We start from the raw sequence: 13,965 nt of genomic DNA, 5'->3' as shown, positions 1-13,965 counted from the left end.
TGCTACACCCACAAACTTACAGGTGTATCTCAGAAAATTAGAATATCATCAAAAAGTCATTTTATTTCAGATCTTCAGTACATAAAGTGAAACTCATATATTAGATACAGTCATTACAAACCGAGTGATCTATGTCAAGTGTTTGTTTCTCTTAATGTTAATGATTATGGCTTAAAGCCAATGAAAACCCAAAAGTCATTATCTCAGAAAATTAGAATACTTCATAACATCAGCTTGAAAAAATGATTTTAAAATCCGAAGATTGCCTTGCGCAGGTGTGTACTACGGAGGACAGAGAATGAACTTCAATCCAATATTGCGGCCAGCATGCAGCCAGCGGGTAAGGAAAGGGTGAATCAAACACCAGAAAACTCCGCCCGTATGACCAAAAACTGGTCCCACCAAATTCAGGTGAAAGGTTCCCTTTAAGAATGTTCCTGCTGGAAGGCCAATTGCTAAGGTTGGCCAGTAGATCAATGACGGATAGGTTTAATCAGCAGATAATGGGGGAACCCTAATAAATCTCCATGAATGTACCTCTTACTGAATTGCACTGCACTATGTTGGTTTTTAATTTTACCCATTGAAAACATGGAGAAAAGGAAATATATTACATTGAAATTAACTTTTGATAGTGAAAGCATAATATAAGTGATGGAGTTGAATGTGACATTTTTATTCTTGCTTCCTTGAACAATCCTGTGCTTTTAGTCACAGTTCCTGGTCTTATTTAAGTGTTTCTAAATTGATTGACATGCCTTCTAATTTTAATGCTGTCGTTGAATTGTTGGCATTCTGAGAACCAAAGAACAATTTTGTAGAAACATATGAAGCGAGAACTTGCTATCTATCCCCTAGATATAATTATTTGTATTATGGGAGAGTGGTTTTGGCAAGTCATTCATTTCCCTCCCTGTGCTGAAATCATTCCACATGACAATTAGTGAAGTAATATAATTCATGGTTCCTATTAATTAACGCGCATTGTAAGTGGGTCATTATGGTAATTCTATATAATAATTCAGTTGCATCTTCTGTTGTCTTTGTCAACTGCTGGGTGTGGTGAAGAGAGATGACAAAGTTTGCTGAACACTAGGAGTTTGCTGCTTTCAAATACGATTACATAAATCATCATTATAAATATAACTCTCAGGAGATAAAGATTTGTTCCCACTATGCGTCTGTATATTCAGTGTAATTTTATATTGGATGATTTCATGAGAAAAAGACTATGATAGTTTGATCAGATCGGAGTTTTTCCTCTATTGCTCTTTCCCTTTGGAAGAGGAATAAGAAGTGTAAACAGTGCTACAAATAATCAGCACAAAATACATGAATATCTACTCTCTAAATGTGCAGACCCTGTGAAGCAGGACATAGTGTTCCTAAGGGTTTTTAATTACAGTAGTTCTTTGTTTGCTATCATATGGGGCCTTTATGGGACACGATATGTTTCTCTAGAAGCAATACTAGGAAGAATATCCTTTTAGCACAGAGTCCTAAAACAAATACAAAGTGTAAATATGTCTGCGTATACAAGCACATGAAGGTACAGTATGGGCTAATAGTAGGGATATAACTGTAGGGAGTGTGAAGGTTTTATTTGCAACCAAACACTAGTGTTGAGCATTCCGATACCGCAAGTATCGGGTATCGGCCGATATTTGCGGTATCGGAATTCCGATACTGAATTCCGATACTTCCCGCGTATCGGATACCGGAATCGGAAGTTCCCAGAATTCAAATTGAACGCAGCAGCCAATGAGGAATGAATGAAAGTGTGGGCACATCCTGTTTAGCATGGTGGGCATGTAAGTACTGGCAAGGCTGGGATTGGCTGCTGAAATGATGTCACTCTGCACTATAAAAAAGCGCTGCCGCCATTTTGCGCTCACTCTGCTGTGATTTCAGTTAGGGACAGGACGCTGTGTTCTAACTGAGGGCCAGTCGAGCTAGCTAATTGCTTTATTTTCCTTTCCAAAGGCTAATTTAGCAAAACGCTGTGTGTTCTTCACTGTTCACCTTGCTCTTGCCTTGCAGCGCTGTTTTAACAGCGTTCTGCAAGGTCTCTGTGTGTGTGTGTGTGTGCAGCTCACTCTGTAGTCTGTGTGCAGCCATATACCCGGTTGTATTCAGCTCAGGGGGGGTTCACACTGCCTCACACAGTTGTTCTTTTTTGCTCTTAGTGCAGCCTGCTGCACATTTTTTCTCAAATTTCCTATTAGTGTTTTTCCACCAGTCTCCAGCTCTATTGTGGAAAAACACTACATAGGATAACCTAGAGGGGGGTTTTTGGGCCTTGCAGCGCCGTTTACGGCTGTCTGCACGGTCTCCGTGTGAGCCCAGCTCGCCCTGTAGTCTGTGTGCAGCCATAGCCGGTTGGATTCAGCTCAGGGTTCGTTATTGGCTCATACCTTGAGAAAAATTTTCCTTTTTTTCAAATAGTGCAGCCTGTTTAAAATTTGAAAAAAAAAATTCCTATTAGTGTCTTTCCACTCGTATCCAGCTAAATAGTGGAAAAACACTATATAGGATAACCTAGAGGAGGGTTTTTTGGCCTTGCAGCGCCGTTTACGGCTGTCTGCACGGTCTCCGTGTGAGCCCAGCTCGCCCTGTAGTCTGTGTGCAGCCATAGCCGGTTGGATTCAGCTCAGGGTTCGTTACTGGCTCATACCTTGAGAAAAATTTTCCTTTTTTTCAAATAGTGCAGCCTGTTTAAAATTTGAAAAAAAAAAAAATTCCTATTAGTGTCTTTCCACCAGTCTCCAGCTCAATTGTGGAAAAACACTACATAGGATAACCTAGAGGTTTTTTTGGGCGCCTTGCAGCGCCGTTTACGGCTGTCTGCACGGTCTCTGTGTGAGCGCAGCTCGCCCTGTAGTCTGTGTGCAGCCATAGCCGGTTGGATTCAGCTCAGGGTGCGTTACTGCCTCATACCTTGAAAAACAATTTCCTTTTTTTCAAATAGTGCAGCCAGTTTAAAATTTGAAAAAAAAAATTCCTATTAGTGTCTTTCCACTTGTATCCAGCTAAATAGTGGAAAAACACTATATAGGATAACCTAGAGGAGGGTTTCTTGGCCTTGCAGCGCCGTTTACGGCTGTCTGCACGGTCTCCGTGTGATTTAAACTAGCTCTGTAGCCCGATCTGCACCAAAAAAAAGGTTAAGTTCACCAAACACAACTTACACTTGTGTAGGCCACATTTGAAAAATAATAAAGTTTAGTCCACAATTTACAACATTAGTGTTTCTTACACCTGTTAGGAGGAGCATTACAGGAATAAGCACACTAAGGCCTTAGTACTTTTCTGCTTATCTTTATCTGTCAACCAAGATGAAGAGGGCAGGGAGTAAGGCATGGGCGTGGGCGCGGAGCAGGGAGAGGAGCAGGGAGAGGACGTGGTGATTCTGTGCCTGCTGCGGGCGCCGGTGACTCGTCGTCACTCAGTTTCAGCAGGGAACAGTCCTTCATGCGCAGCTTTGTCGGAGAGCGCCGTGCACCGCTGCTGCGTGAAGACCAAATTGAAGCCGTTGTCGGGTGGATGGCAGCTAACGCCTCGGCATCGACTTCAGTTAGTGCCACATCCTCTCAGGCACAGAGCACTGGAGAGCAGCCATCTGTCTCTTCACCACCTGCCAAATTGGCCAGGCAGTCAGAGAGCCCAGGACAGGAGCCGTCTCTACTTCTGTTCTCTGAATCTCTTGGCTTGGAAACAGGGGGCCAGCCAAGCAGCATTGGAGAAATGGAAGAAGAGGCAGTGTGCAGTGATGCCCAACACCTTTTTCTCTCTGACTCTGAAGAGGCAGGTGGGCCAGTGCCTCCGGTGACCACAGCGCAGTACGCATCTGATGATGAAACTCAGGTGCCGCTTTCTCGTGCGTACTGTGCTGCTGAGACTACCCAGGAGGAGCAGTTGGTGGCAGAGGGTAGTGGAGATGATGAGGTCCTTGACCCATCGTGGCGTGAGGAACAGGAAGGTGGTGGGAGCAGCTCAGAGGAAGAGCTTCCTCTTACGGGCCAAAGAGGGAGAGGGAGGGGGAAGACTGCGGAGCCTGTAGCCTCCACTTTGGCACCCGTTAGGAGCCTGTCTCTTTCCAAAGCCAAAAAGGGCGCTCCCAAGACTTGCAGTGCCTGGTCCTTTTTTGACACAGTTGCAGATGACATTTGTTTTGTCAAATGCAAGCTGTGTCATCATAAAGTAAAAAGAGGGAAAAATGTCAGCAACCTCAATACCACAAATATGTGGAAACATGTGCGGACCAGGCACGCGGTGGAGTTACAGAAACACACTGAAGATGTAGGCCAACCAACAGCGGCAGCTACCACCTCTTCAGCTCGTGTTGCCTCTTCCTCCAGCTCACGCACAGCTGGTTTGGCTTCCTCCCAGAGACCTTGTGTAATTCCACCCACAGCACCACCTTCCCAGTCATCCTCACACTCCCAGTCTACTCTACAGCCATCGGTAGTACAGGCATGGGAGAAAAGGCGGGCATTCTCGGCCAACCACCCCCGAGCACAGGCTCTGAATGCAGGCATTGCCAAACTGTTGTCCCTGGAAATGCTCTCGTTCAGGCTGGTGGAGACTGACAGCTTCCGTGACTTGATGGCATTGGCAGTCCCACAGTACAAGGTGCCCAGCCGCTTTTACTTCAGCAGGCAGGCTGTCCCTGCCCTGCACAGGCATGTTGAGGCAAACATAAAACATGCGCTACTGAACGCCGTCAGTAGCAAGGTCCACCTCACCACCGATGCGTGGACCAGTCAGCATGGACAGGGGCGATATGTTTCCCTCACTGCCCATTGGGTTAATGTTGTTGAGCCAGGTACAGATCGTGCGAGTGGCGCAGGACGTGTCCTGCCCACTCCAAGGATTGCAGGAATCCAGTCTGTACGCATCGACTCCTCCTCTTACACCAGTTCCTCTGATTCCTCTCTGCAGGATCCGTCACAGTCCACCCCCACATGGACCCGTGAACGTTTACCTATGACCGACATGAGCACAGCCGTGGCCAAACGTCAGCAGGCCGTCTTGAAACTAGTTTCATTGGGGCATCGAAGCCACACAGCGCAGGAGCTCTGGAATGCCATAAAGCAGGAGAGCGATGTGTGGTTACTGCCAGCGAATCTCCAGCCAGGCATGGTAGTGTGTGACAATGGCCGAAATCTGGTGGCAGCTTTGGCCCTTGGCAACCTCACTCACATCCCATGTCTGGCACATGTGCTCAATTTGGTTGTGCAGAGTTTTCTGAGGGACTATCCGGATCTTGATGCCCTGCTGCACAAGGTCCGCCTAGAGTGTGCTCACTTGCAGCGTTCCAGCTTGGCCAGATCCCGCATTGCTGCTCTGCAGCGCCGATTCCGCCTTCCGGAACACCGCATCATATGTGACCTACCTACCCGGTGGAATTCCACGTTACATATGTTGGAGCGGTTGTGTGAGCAGCAGCAAGCAGTTATGGAGTACCAGCTGCATCAGGCGCAAAGAAGTCGCAGTCAGCGCCGATCAGACTTCACAACCACAGAGTGGGCCACTATGAAGGACGTCTGCCAGGTTTTGCGTCCTTTTGATTATTCCACGCGGATGGCAAGTGCAGATGATGCACTAGTCAGCATGACTGTCCCCCTTATCTGCCTGCTTCAGCAAACTTTGCAAGGGTTAAGGGATGATGTGGTGGAAGAGGTGGAGGATGAGGAGTCACCTTTTCCATCAGCTTCTGGAGAGTCAGCGCCACGTGGTTCCTCACAAAGGGGTACGCAGGGGCCAATTTGTGAGGAGGATGAGGAGGAGTCAATGGAGGAGGAAGAGCTCCGTCCAGAGGAGGGAGCGACACAATTGTCCAGTGGTCAGTGTGTACAGCGAGGGTGGGGTGATGACGAGCGGGCAGAGATCATGTCTCAAGCAGGGGACAGCGTTTCTGGGCCGGTTGGCACTCTGCAGCACATGGTGGATTTCATGCTGCAGTGCCTGAGAAACGACCGCCGCATCGACCACATTCTCAACATGCCTGATTATTGGGTGTTCACCCTCCTCGATCCTCGCTACCGGGACAACGTCCAAAACCTCATCCCTGCGTTGACCCGGGAGCGTAAATTGCGGGAGTACCACGACACACTGGTGAATTCCATCATCTTCTCCTGTCCAACTGAGAGGAGTGCTGCTAGTGCTTTACAAAGCAGCTCAGTGCGTCGAGGCAGTGGGGGAGGCTCTGCCCAAAGAGGGAGCAGAAGCAGTGCCTCTGCCCAAGGCAAGCCCAGTATGGCACAACTCTGGCACACTTTTGTGTGCCCGCCCCAAATGTCTACACCATCACCGGCGGCTCCAGTCAGCAGGAGGCAACGGTTCCGTCAGATGGTGACAGACTACATGGCTTGCCCTCTTACTGTACTCCCAGACGGCTCTTCCCCGTTCAAGTTTTGGGTCTCTAAGCTGGATACATGGCCAGAGCTAAGCCAGTATGCATTGGAGGTGCTGGCTTGCCCTGCGGCTAGTGTCTTATCGGAACGTGTCTTTAGTGCCGCAGGTGGTGTACTAACAGACCGTCGCATGCGACTATCCTCCGATAACGTTGACCGGCTTACTTTCCTGAAAATGAACCAGGCCTGGATCTCGCAGGAATTTGCCACTCCTCTGCCTGATTAAGTAATTGGGTGTCATCCAGGTCTCCTGCTGTGTTCATCTTTCTACCACCTGAACTGCTATTCCTGGGCTCCAACACCGCCAGTTGCGGCTCAGAAGTGCAGGCTGCACAGTAAAAACATACGACCCAGTGTTATTGGGTTTCAGTAACGTCAGCTGATCCCCAGCTGTGTAGCCGGCAATGTGTCCTGCGACCGCCACGCTGGCACAACAACCTAAATGTAAGGGAACCTCTCCCCCCCCCCCCCCCCGTCGTTTGTTACTGAAAGAGCCATCTTGTGCAGCAGTAATGCTGCGCAAGGAAAAGGTAGCTCTTTTTTTTTAGCTCTTTGCACACGCAGAACTTAACACTTATAAAATGTGTTCACTGATACCGTTATACCGTCCCGGAGCTGGGACTTTCCTTCGTATTGTGACGCAGCACAGCCGTCATTCCTACCCCCTTGGTGCCATGCGCTGCCTCCTCAGCGTTGTTTTAAGCTGTCACGGAGCCTGCGCTGTTCTGTTATCCCTTGGGCATGCCCTATTTGCGCTGCCTGTCTTCTGACATAATTTGGTGTCAGGCTGGCTGCGCCTGTGCGGCCGCGGTGCCCGAGATCCCGCCTCGCAGTGTCTTCTGATTGAGTCACACTGCGGGCCTGGGATCCATGGGCATGCGCAGTGCATATCTTCCCCTCGGGCTCTCGCTCATTTCCCTCCGCCTTCTTTAGACTGTGCGCCGTCAGCTGATCCCTAGCATGCCACGGCCGTGACACCGCACAGTCTGAAGAAGAGGGAAGGAGGGGAGTGAGAGTCGAGGTTATGCACTGTGCATGCCCATGGTTCCAAGGCCCGCAGTGGGATTACGTTAGATGAGACTGCGAGGTGGGATCTGGAGCAGCGTGGACGCACAGGCACTGACAGCCTGACACCAAATTATGTCAGAAGACAGGCAGCGCTAATTGGGCATGGCCAAGGGCTAACAGAACAGCGGAGGCTCCGTGGCAGCTTAAAACAACGCTGAGGAGGCAGCGCACGGCATCAAGGGGATAGGAATGACAGCTGTGCTGTGTCCCATTACGAAGGAAATTCGCACCTCCGGAACGGTTTAACGGTATAAAGGGACACATTTTTAGTGTTTACTTCGGTGTTTGCAAGGAGCATAATTAAAAGAGCAACCTTTTCCTTTTGCATCCTTAGTGCTGCACAACATGGCTCTTTCAGCTACAAACGTCTTGGGGGGGGGGGTTAAAGGTTTCCTTTCAACTTGCTCCAATCAGGCTTCGGCCTACACTCTGTTCCTCTGCTCCTCCTGCTGTCCCTGGGCTCTAACACCGCCAGTTGGTGCCTGGAAGTGCTGTGTGCACAGTCAACAGTCGCTCCTCTGTTATTGGGGTTCAGTAACGTCAGCTGATCCCCAGCTGTGTGTGCGGCAATACCTCCAATCTGCTCCTCCTGCTGTCCCTGGGCTCTAACACCGCCAGTTGGTGCCTGGAAGTGCTGTGTGCACAGTCAACAGTCGCTCCTCTGTTATTGGGGTTCAGTAACGTCAGCTGATCCCCAGCTGTGTGTGCGGCAATACCTCCAATCTGCTCCTCCTGCTGTCCCTGGGCTCTAACACCGCCAGTTGGTGCCTGGAAGTGCTGTGTGCACAGTCAACAGTCGCTCCTCTGTTATTGGGGTTCAGTAACGTCAGCTGATCCCCAGCTGTGTGTGCGGCAATACCTCCAATCTGCTCCTCCTGCTGTCCCTGGGCTCTAACACCGCCAGTTGGTGCCTGGAAGTGCTGTGTGCACAGTCAACAGTCGCTCCTCTGTTATTGGGGTTCAGTAACGTCAGCTGATCCCCAGCTGTGTATCCGGCAACGTGTCATGCGACCGCCACGCTGGCACAACTAAAATGTAAGGGGACCTGTCCCCCCCCCCCCCTAGGCGTTTGTTACTGAAAGAGCCACCATGTGCAGCACTAATACTGCACAAGGGAAAGGTCGCTCTTGAAATTATGCTCCTTGCAAACGCTGAACTACACACTCATGTAATGTGTCCCCTCACACCGTCCAACCGTCCCGGAGGTGGGACTTTCCTTTGTAATGTGACGCAGCACAGCCGTCATTGCTACCCCCTTGGCACCGTGCGCTGCCTCCTTAGCGTTGTTTGATTCCGTCATGGACCCTGCGCTGTTATGTTATCCCTTGGCCATGCACAGTTTGCGCTGCCCGTCCTCTGACATCATTTGTTGTCGTCCTGGCTGCGCCTGTGCGTCCACGCTGCCCGAAATCACACCTCGCAGTGTCGTCTAATGTGATCCCACAGTGGGCCTGGTATCCATGGCCATGCGCAGTGCATATACTAGCCTCTCACTCCCCTTCTTCACGCTTCTTCAGACTAGGCGGCGTCAGCTGATCCCTAATAGCATGCCACGGCCGTGACGCCGCACAGTCTGAAGAAGCAGGAAGGAGGTGAGTGAGAGGCGATGATATGCACTGCGCATGCCCATGGATCCCTGGCCCGCAGTGGGACTACATTAGATGACACTGCAAGGTTGGATCTCGGGCAGCTTGGACGCACAGGCACTGCCAGCCTGACACCTACATGATGTCAGAAGACGGGCACCGCTAACTGTGCATGGCCAAGGGATAACATTACAGTGCGGGCTCCGTGACAGAACCAAACAACGTTGAGGAGGTGGTGCCCGGCACCAAGGGGGTTGGAATGACGGCTGTGCTGTGTCACATTACAAAGGAAAGTCCCACTTCCGGGATGGTTTGACGGTGTGAGGGGACACATTATATGAGTGTGTACTTCAGCGTTTGCAAGGAGCATAATTTTCGGAGCCACCATTTTCCATGTGCAGTATTACTGCTGTACAAGATGGCTCTTTCAGCAACAAATGCCTGGGGGGGGGGGGTTAAAGGTTCCCTTTCAACTTGCTCCACTGCAGGCTTCGGCCTACACTCTGCTCCTCTTTGATTCCCTGGGTTTCAACACTGTCAGTTGCCACCTGGAAGTGTTGTCTACACAGAAAAAAACACTAGGTGATGTGTCAGTGGGGTTCAGCACCGCCAGCTGTTCCCCTGCTGTGTAGTCGGCAACGTGTCCAGCACAAGCCACGCTGGCACAACAGAACAAAAGCTGCCACCAGTGCAGGCTTCGGCCTACACTCTGCTCCTCTCCTCCTCCTGCTGACCCTGGGCTCAAACACCGCTAGTTTTTGCCCGGAAGTGCTAGCTGCACAGAGAAAAACACCAGCCAATGTGTTAGTGGGGTTCAGCAACGCCAGCTGTTCCCCTGCTGTGTAGCCGGCAACGTGACCTGCAAACGCCATGCAGGCACAGGAACTGAAATTAAAAGGGAACCTGGCCCCACCCCCCCAGGTGTTTCTATGTATAACAGCCACCTAGTACAGCAGTACTGCTGCATTTGTACAAGGTGGCTGACTTTTTCTCCTTGCCCACGTGGAACTCAACACGTACAAAATGTGTCTCATTGAGACCATTCCACTGTCCCTGAGGTGTGACTTTCCTTTGTAATGATACGCAGCACCCCCCTTGGTAGCGTTTCCCGTCTTTTGTCATCATGGTTAGCTGGCTGCGCCTGTGCATCCGCCCTGCTAGAAACAACGCCCCTCGTTGTCATATTTATTTTGTCAGCGAGGGTGTGGTTTATGGGCACGAGCAGTGCATATGTTCGCCTGTCTTAACTCATCTCCTTCCGCCTTCTTCAGACTGTGCGGCCTCCTGGCCGTGGTAGGCGATAAGGGATCAGCTGAGGCCGCCCAGTCTGGAGCAGGTGTAAGGACATGTGTAAGCGGCAAACCTATTTACTGCACAAGGCCATGAATCCCAGCCACGCAGTGTGATTTTTTGAAAACACACTGTGGGTCTGGGATTCATGTCCATCGCTAACCGCAACGGCCGACATGAAATGAGGTCAGAAGACAGGAAGCGCTCACAGCGCATGGCCAAGGGATCACAATAGCGCAGACTCCTGTACAGCAAATAACAACGCTCAGGAATCTGCGCCCAGTACCTAGGTGCAAATTTTGACACCTGTGCTGCGTCTCGTTAAAAAGACAAGTCACGCCTCCACAACTGTTTGACAGTATAATGGGCTAAATAGTGTACGTGTTTTAGTCAGCGTGTGCAAGGAGCAAAACAAATAGAGCAACCTTTTACTTGTGCAGCATTAATGCTGCACAAGGTGTGGCTCTTGTACCTTGCAACACCTGAGGGGGGGGTTAAAGGTAACCTTTGAAATTGGTTCAACTAGGCTTCGGCCTACACTCTGCTCCTCTACTCCTCCTGCTGACCCTGGGCTCAAACACCGCTAGTTTTTGCCCGGAAATGCTAGCTGCACAGAGAAAAACACCAGCCAATGTGTTAGTGGGGTTCAGCACCGCCAGCTGTTCCCCTGCTGTGTAGTCGGCAACGTGTCCAGCACAAGCCACGCTGGCACAACAGAACAAAAGCTGCCACCAGTGCAGGCTTCGGCCTACACTTTGCTCCTCTCCTCCTCCTGCTGACCCTGGGCTCAAACAACGCCAGTTTCTGCCCGGACATGCTAGCTGCACAGAGAAAAACACCAGCCAATGTGTTAGTGGGGTTCAGCACCGCCTGCTGTTCCCCCGCTGTGTAGCCGGCATCGTGTCCAGCACAAGCCACGCTGGCACAACCGACCAAAAGCTGCCACCAGTGCAGGCTTCGGCCTACACTTTGCTCCTCTCCTCCTCCTCCTGCTGACCCTGGGCTCTAACACCGCTAGTTTTTGCCCGGACATGCAATCTGCACAGAGAAAAACACCAGTCAATGTGTCAGTGGGGTTCAGCAACGCCAGCTGTTCCCCTGCTGTGTAGCTTGCAACGTGACCTGCAAACGCCACGCAGGCACATGAACTGAAATTGAAGGGAGCCTGCCCCCCACCCACAGGTGTTTCTATGTATATCAGCCACCTTGTACAGCAGTACTGCTGCATTTGTACGAGGTGGCTGACTTTTTCTCCTTGCCCACGTGGAACTCAACACGTACAAAATGTGTCTCATTAGAGACCATTACAATGTCCCTGAGGTGTGACTTTCCTTTGTAATGACACGCAGCACCACCCTTGTTAGCGCTGCCCGTCTTTTGACATCATTGGTTAGCTGGCTGCGCCTGTGCATCTCCCCTGCTCGAAACAACGGCCCTCGGTGTCTTATTTTTTTGGACAGCGAGGGTGTGATTGATGGGCATGTGCAGTGCATATGTTTGCCTGTGTTCACTCATCTCCTTCCGCCTTCTTCAGACTGGGTGTCCTCATGGCCGCGGCAGGCGATAAGGGATCAGATGAGGCCGCCCAGTCTGAAGCAGGTGTAAGGACATGTGTGAGCGGCAAACATATTTAGTGCACCAGGGCACGAATCCCAGCACCGCAGTGTGATTTTTTAAAAACACACTGTGGGTCTGGGATTCATGTCCATCGCTAACCGCAACGGCCGACATGAAATGAGGTCAGAAGACAGGAAGCGCTCACAGCGCATGGCCAAGGGATCACAATAGCGCAGACTCCTGTACAGCAAATAACAACGCTCAGGAATCTGCGCCCAGTACCTAGGTGCAAATTTTGACACCTGTGCTGCGTCTCGTTAAAAAGACAAGTCACGCCTCCACAACTGTTTGACAGTATAATGGGCTAAATAGTGTACGTGTTTTAGTCAGCGTGTGCAAGGAGCAAAACAAATAGAGCAACCTTTTACTTGTGCAGCATTAATGCTGCACAAGGTGTGGCTCTTGTACCTTGCAACACCTGAGGGGGGGGTTAAAGGTAACCTTTGAAATTGGTTCAACTAGGCTTCGGCCTACACTCTGCTCCTCTACTCCTCCTGCTGACCCTGGGCTCAAACACCGCTAGTTTTTGCCCGGAAATGCTAGCTGCACAGAGAAAAACACCAGCCAATGTGTTAGTGGGGTTCAGCACCGCCAGCTGTTCCCCTGCTGTGTAGTCGGCAACGTGTCCAGCACAAGCCACGCTGGCACAACAGAACAAAAGCTGCCACCAGTGCAGGCTTCGGCCTACACTTTGCTCCTCTCCTCCTCCTGCTGACCCTGGGCTCAAACAACGCCAGTTTCTGCCCGGACATGCTAGCTGCACAGAGAAAAACACCAGCCAATGTGTTAGTGGGGTTCAGCACCGCCTGCTGTTCCCCCGCTGTGTAGCCGGCATCGTGTCCAGCACAAGCCACGCTGGCACAACCGACCAAAAGCTGCCACCAGTGCAGGCTTCGGCCTACACTTTGCTCCTCTCCTCCTCCTCCTGCTGACCCTGGGCTCTAACACCGCTAGTTTTTGCCCGGACATGCAATCTGCACAGAGAAAAACACCAGTCAATGTGTCAGTGGGGTTCAGCAACGCCAGCTGTTCCCCTGCTGTGTAGCTTGCAACGTGACCTGCAAACGCCACGCAGGCACATGAACTGAAATTGAAGGGAGCCTGCCCCCCACCCACAGGTGTTTCTATGTATATCAGCCACCTTGTACAGCAGTACTGCTGCATTTGTACGAGGTGGCTGACTTTTTCTCCTTGCCCACGTGGAACTCAACACGTACAAAATGTGTCTCATTAGAGACCATTACAATGTCCCTGAGGTGTGACTTTCCTTTGTAATGACACGCAGCACCACCCTTGTTAGCGCTGCCCGTCTTTTGACATCATTGGTTAGCTGGCTGCGCCTGTGCATCTCCCCTGCTCGAAACAACGGCCCTCGGTGTCTTATTTTTTTGGACAGCGAGGGTGTGATTGATGGGCATGTGCAGTGCATATGTTTGCCTGTGTTCACTCATCTCCTTCCGCCTTCTTCAGACTGGGTGTCCTCATGGCCGCGGCAGGCGATAAGGGATCAGATGAGGCCGCCCAGTCTGAAGCAGGTGTAAGGACATGTGTGAGCGGCAAACATATTTAGTGCACCAGGGCACAAATCCCAGCACCGCAGTGTGATTTTTTAAAAACACACTGTGGGTCTGGGATTCATGTCCATCGCTAACCGCAACGGCCGACATGAAATGAGGTCAGAAGACAGGAAGCGCTCACAGCGCATGGCCAAGGGATCACAATAGCGCAGACTCCTGTACAGCAAATAACAACGCTCAGGAATCTGCGCCCAGTACCTAGGTGCAAATTTTGACACCTGTGCTGCGTCTCGTTAAAAAGACAAGTCACGCCTCCACAACTGTTTGACAGTATAATGGGCTAAATAGTGTACGTGTTTAATTCAGCGTGTGCAAGGAGCAAAATTAAATAGAGCAACCTTTGACTTGTGCATCATTAATGCTGTTCAAGGTGTGGCTCTTGTACCTTGCAACACCTGAGGGGGGGGTTAA

This window comes from Ranitomeya imitator, chromosome 6 (genome assembly GCF_032444005.1).
Source record: "Ranitomeya imitator isolate aRanImi1 chromosome 6, aRanImi1.pri, whole genome shotgun sequence".
In the NCBI taxonomy this organism is placed as follows: domain Eukaryota; kingdom Metazoa; phylum Chordata; class Amphibia; order Anura; family Dendrobatidae; genus Ranitomeya; species Ranitomeya imitator.
This window is presented reverse-complemented; position numbering follows the sequence as displayed.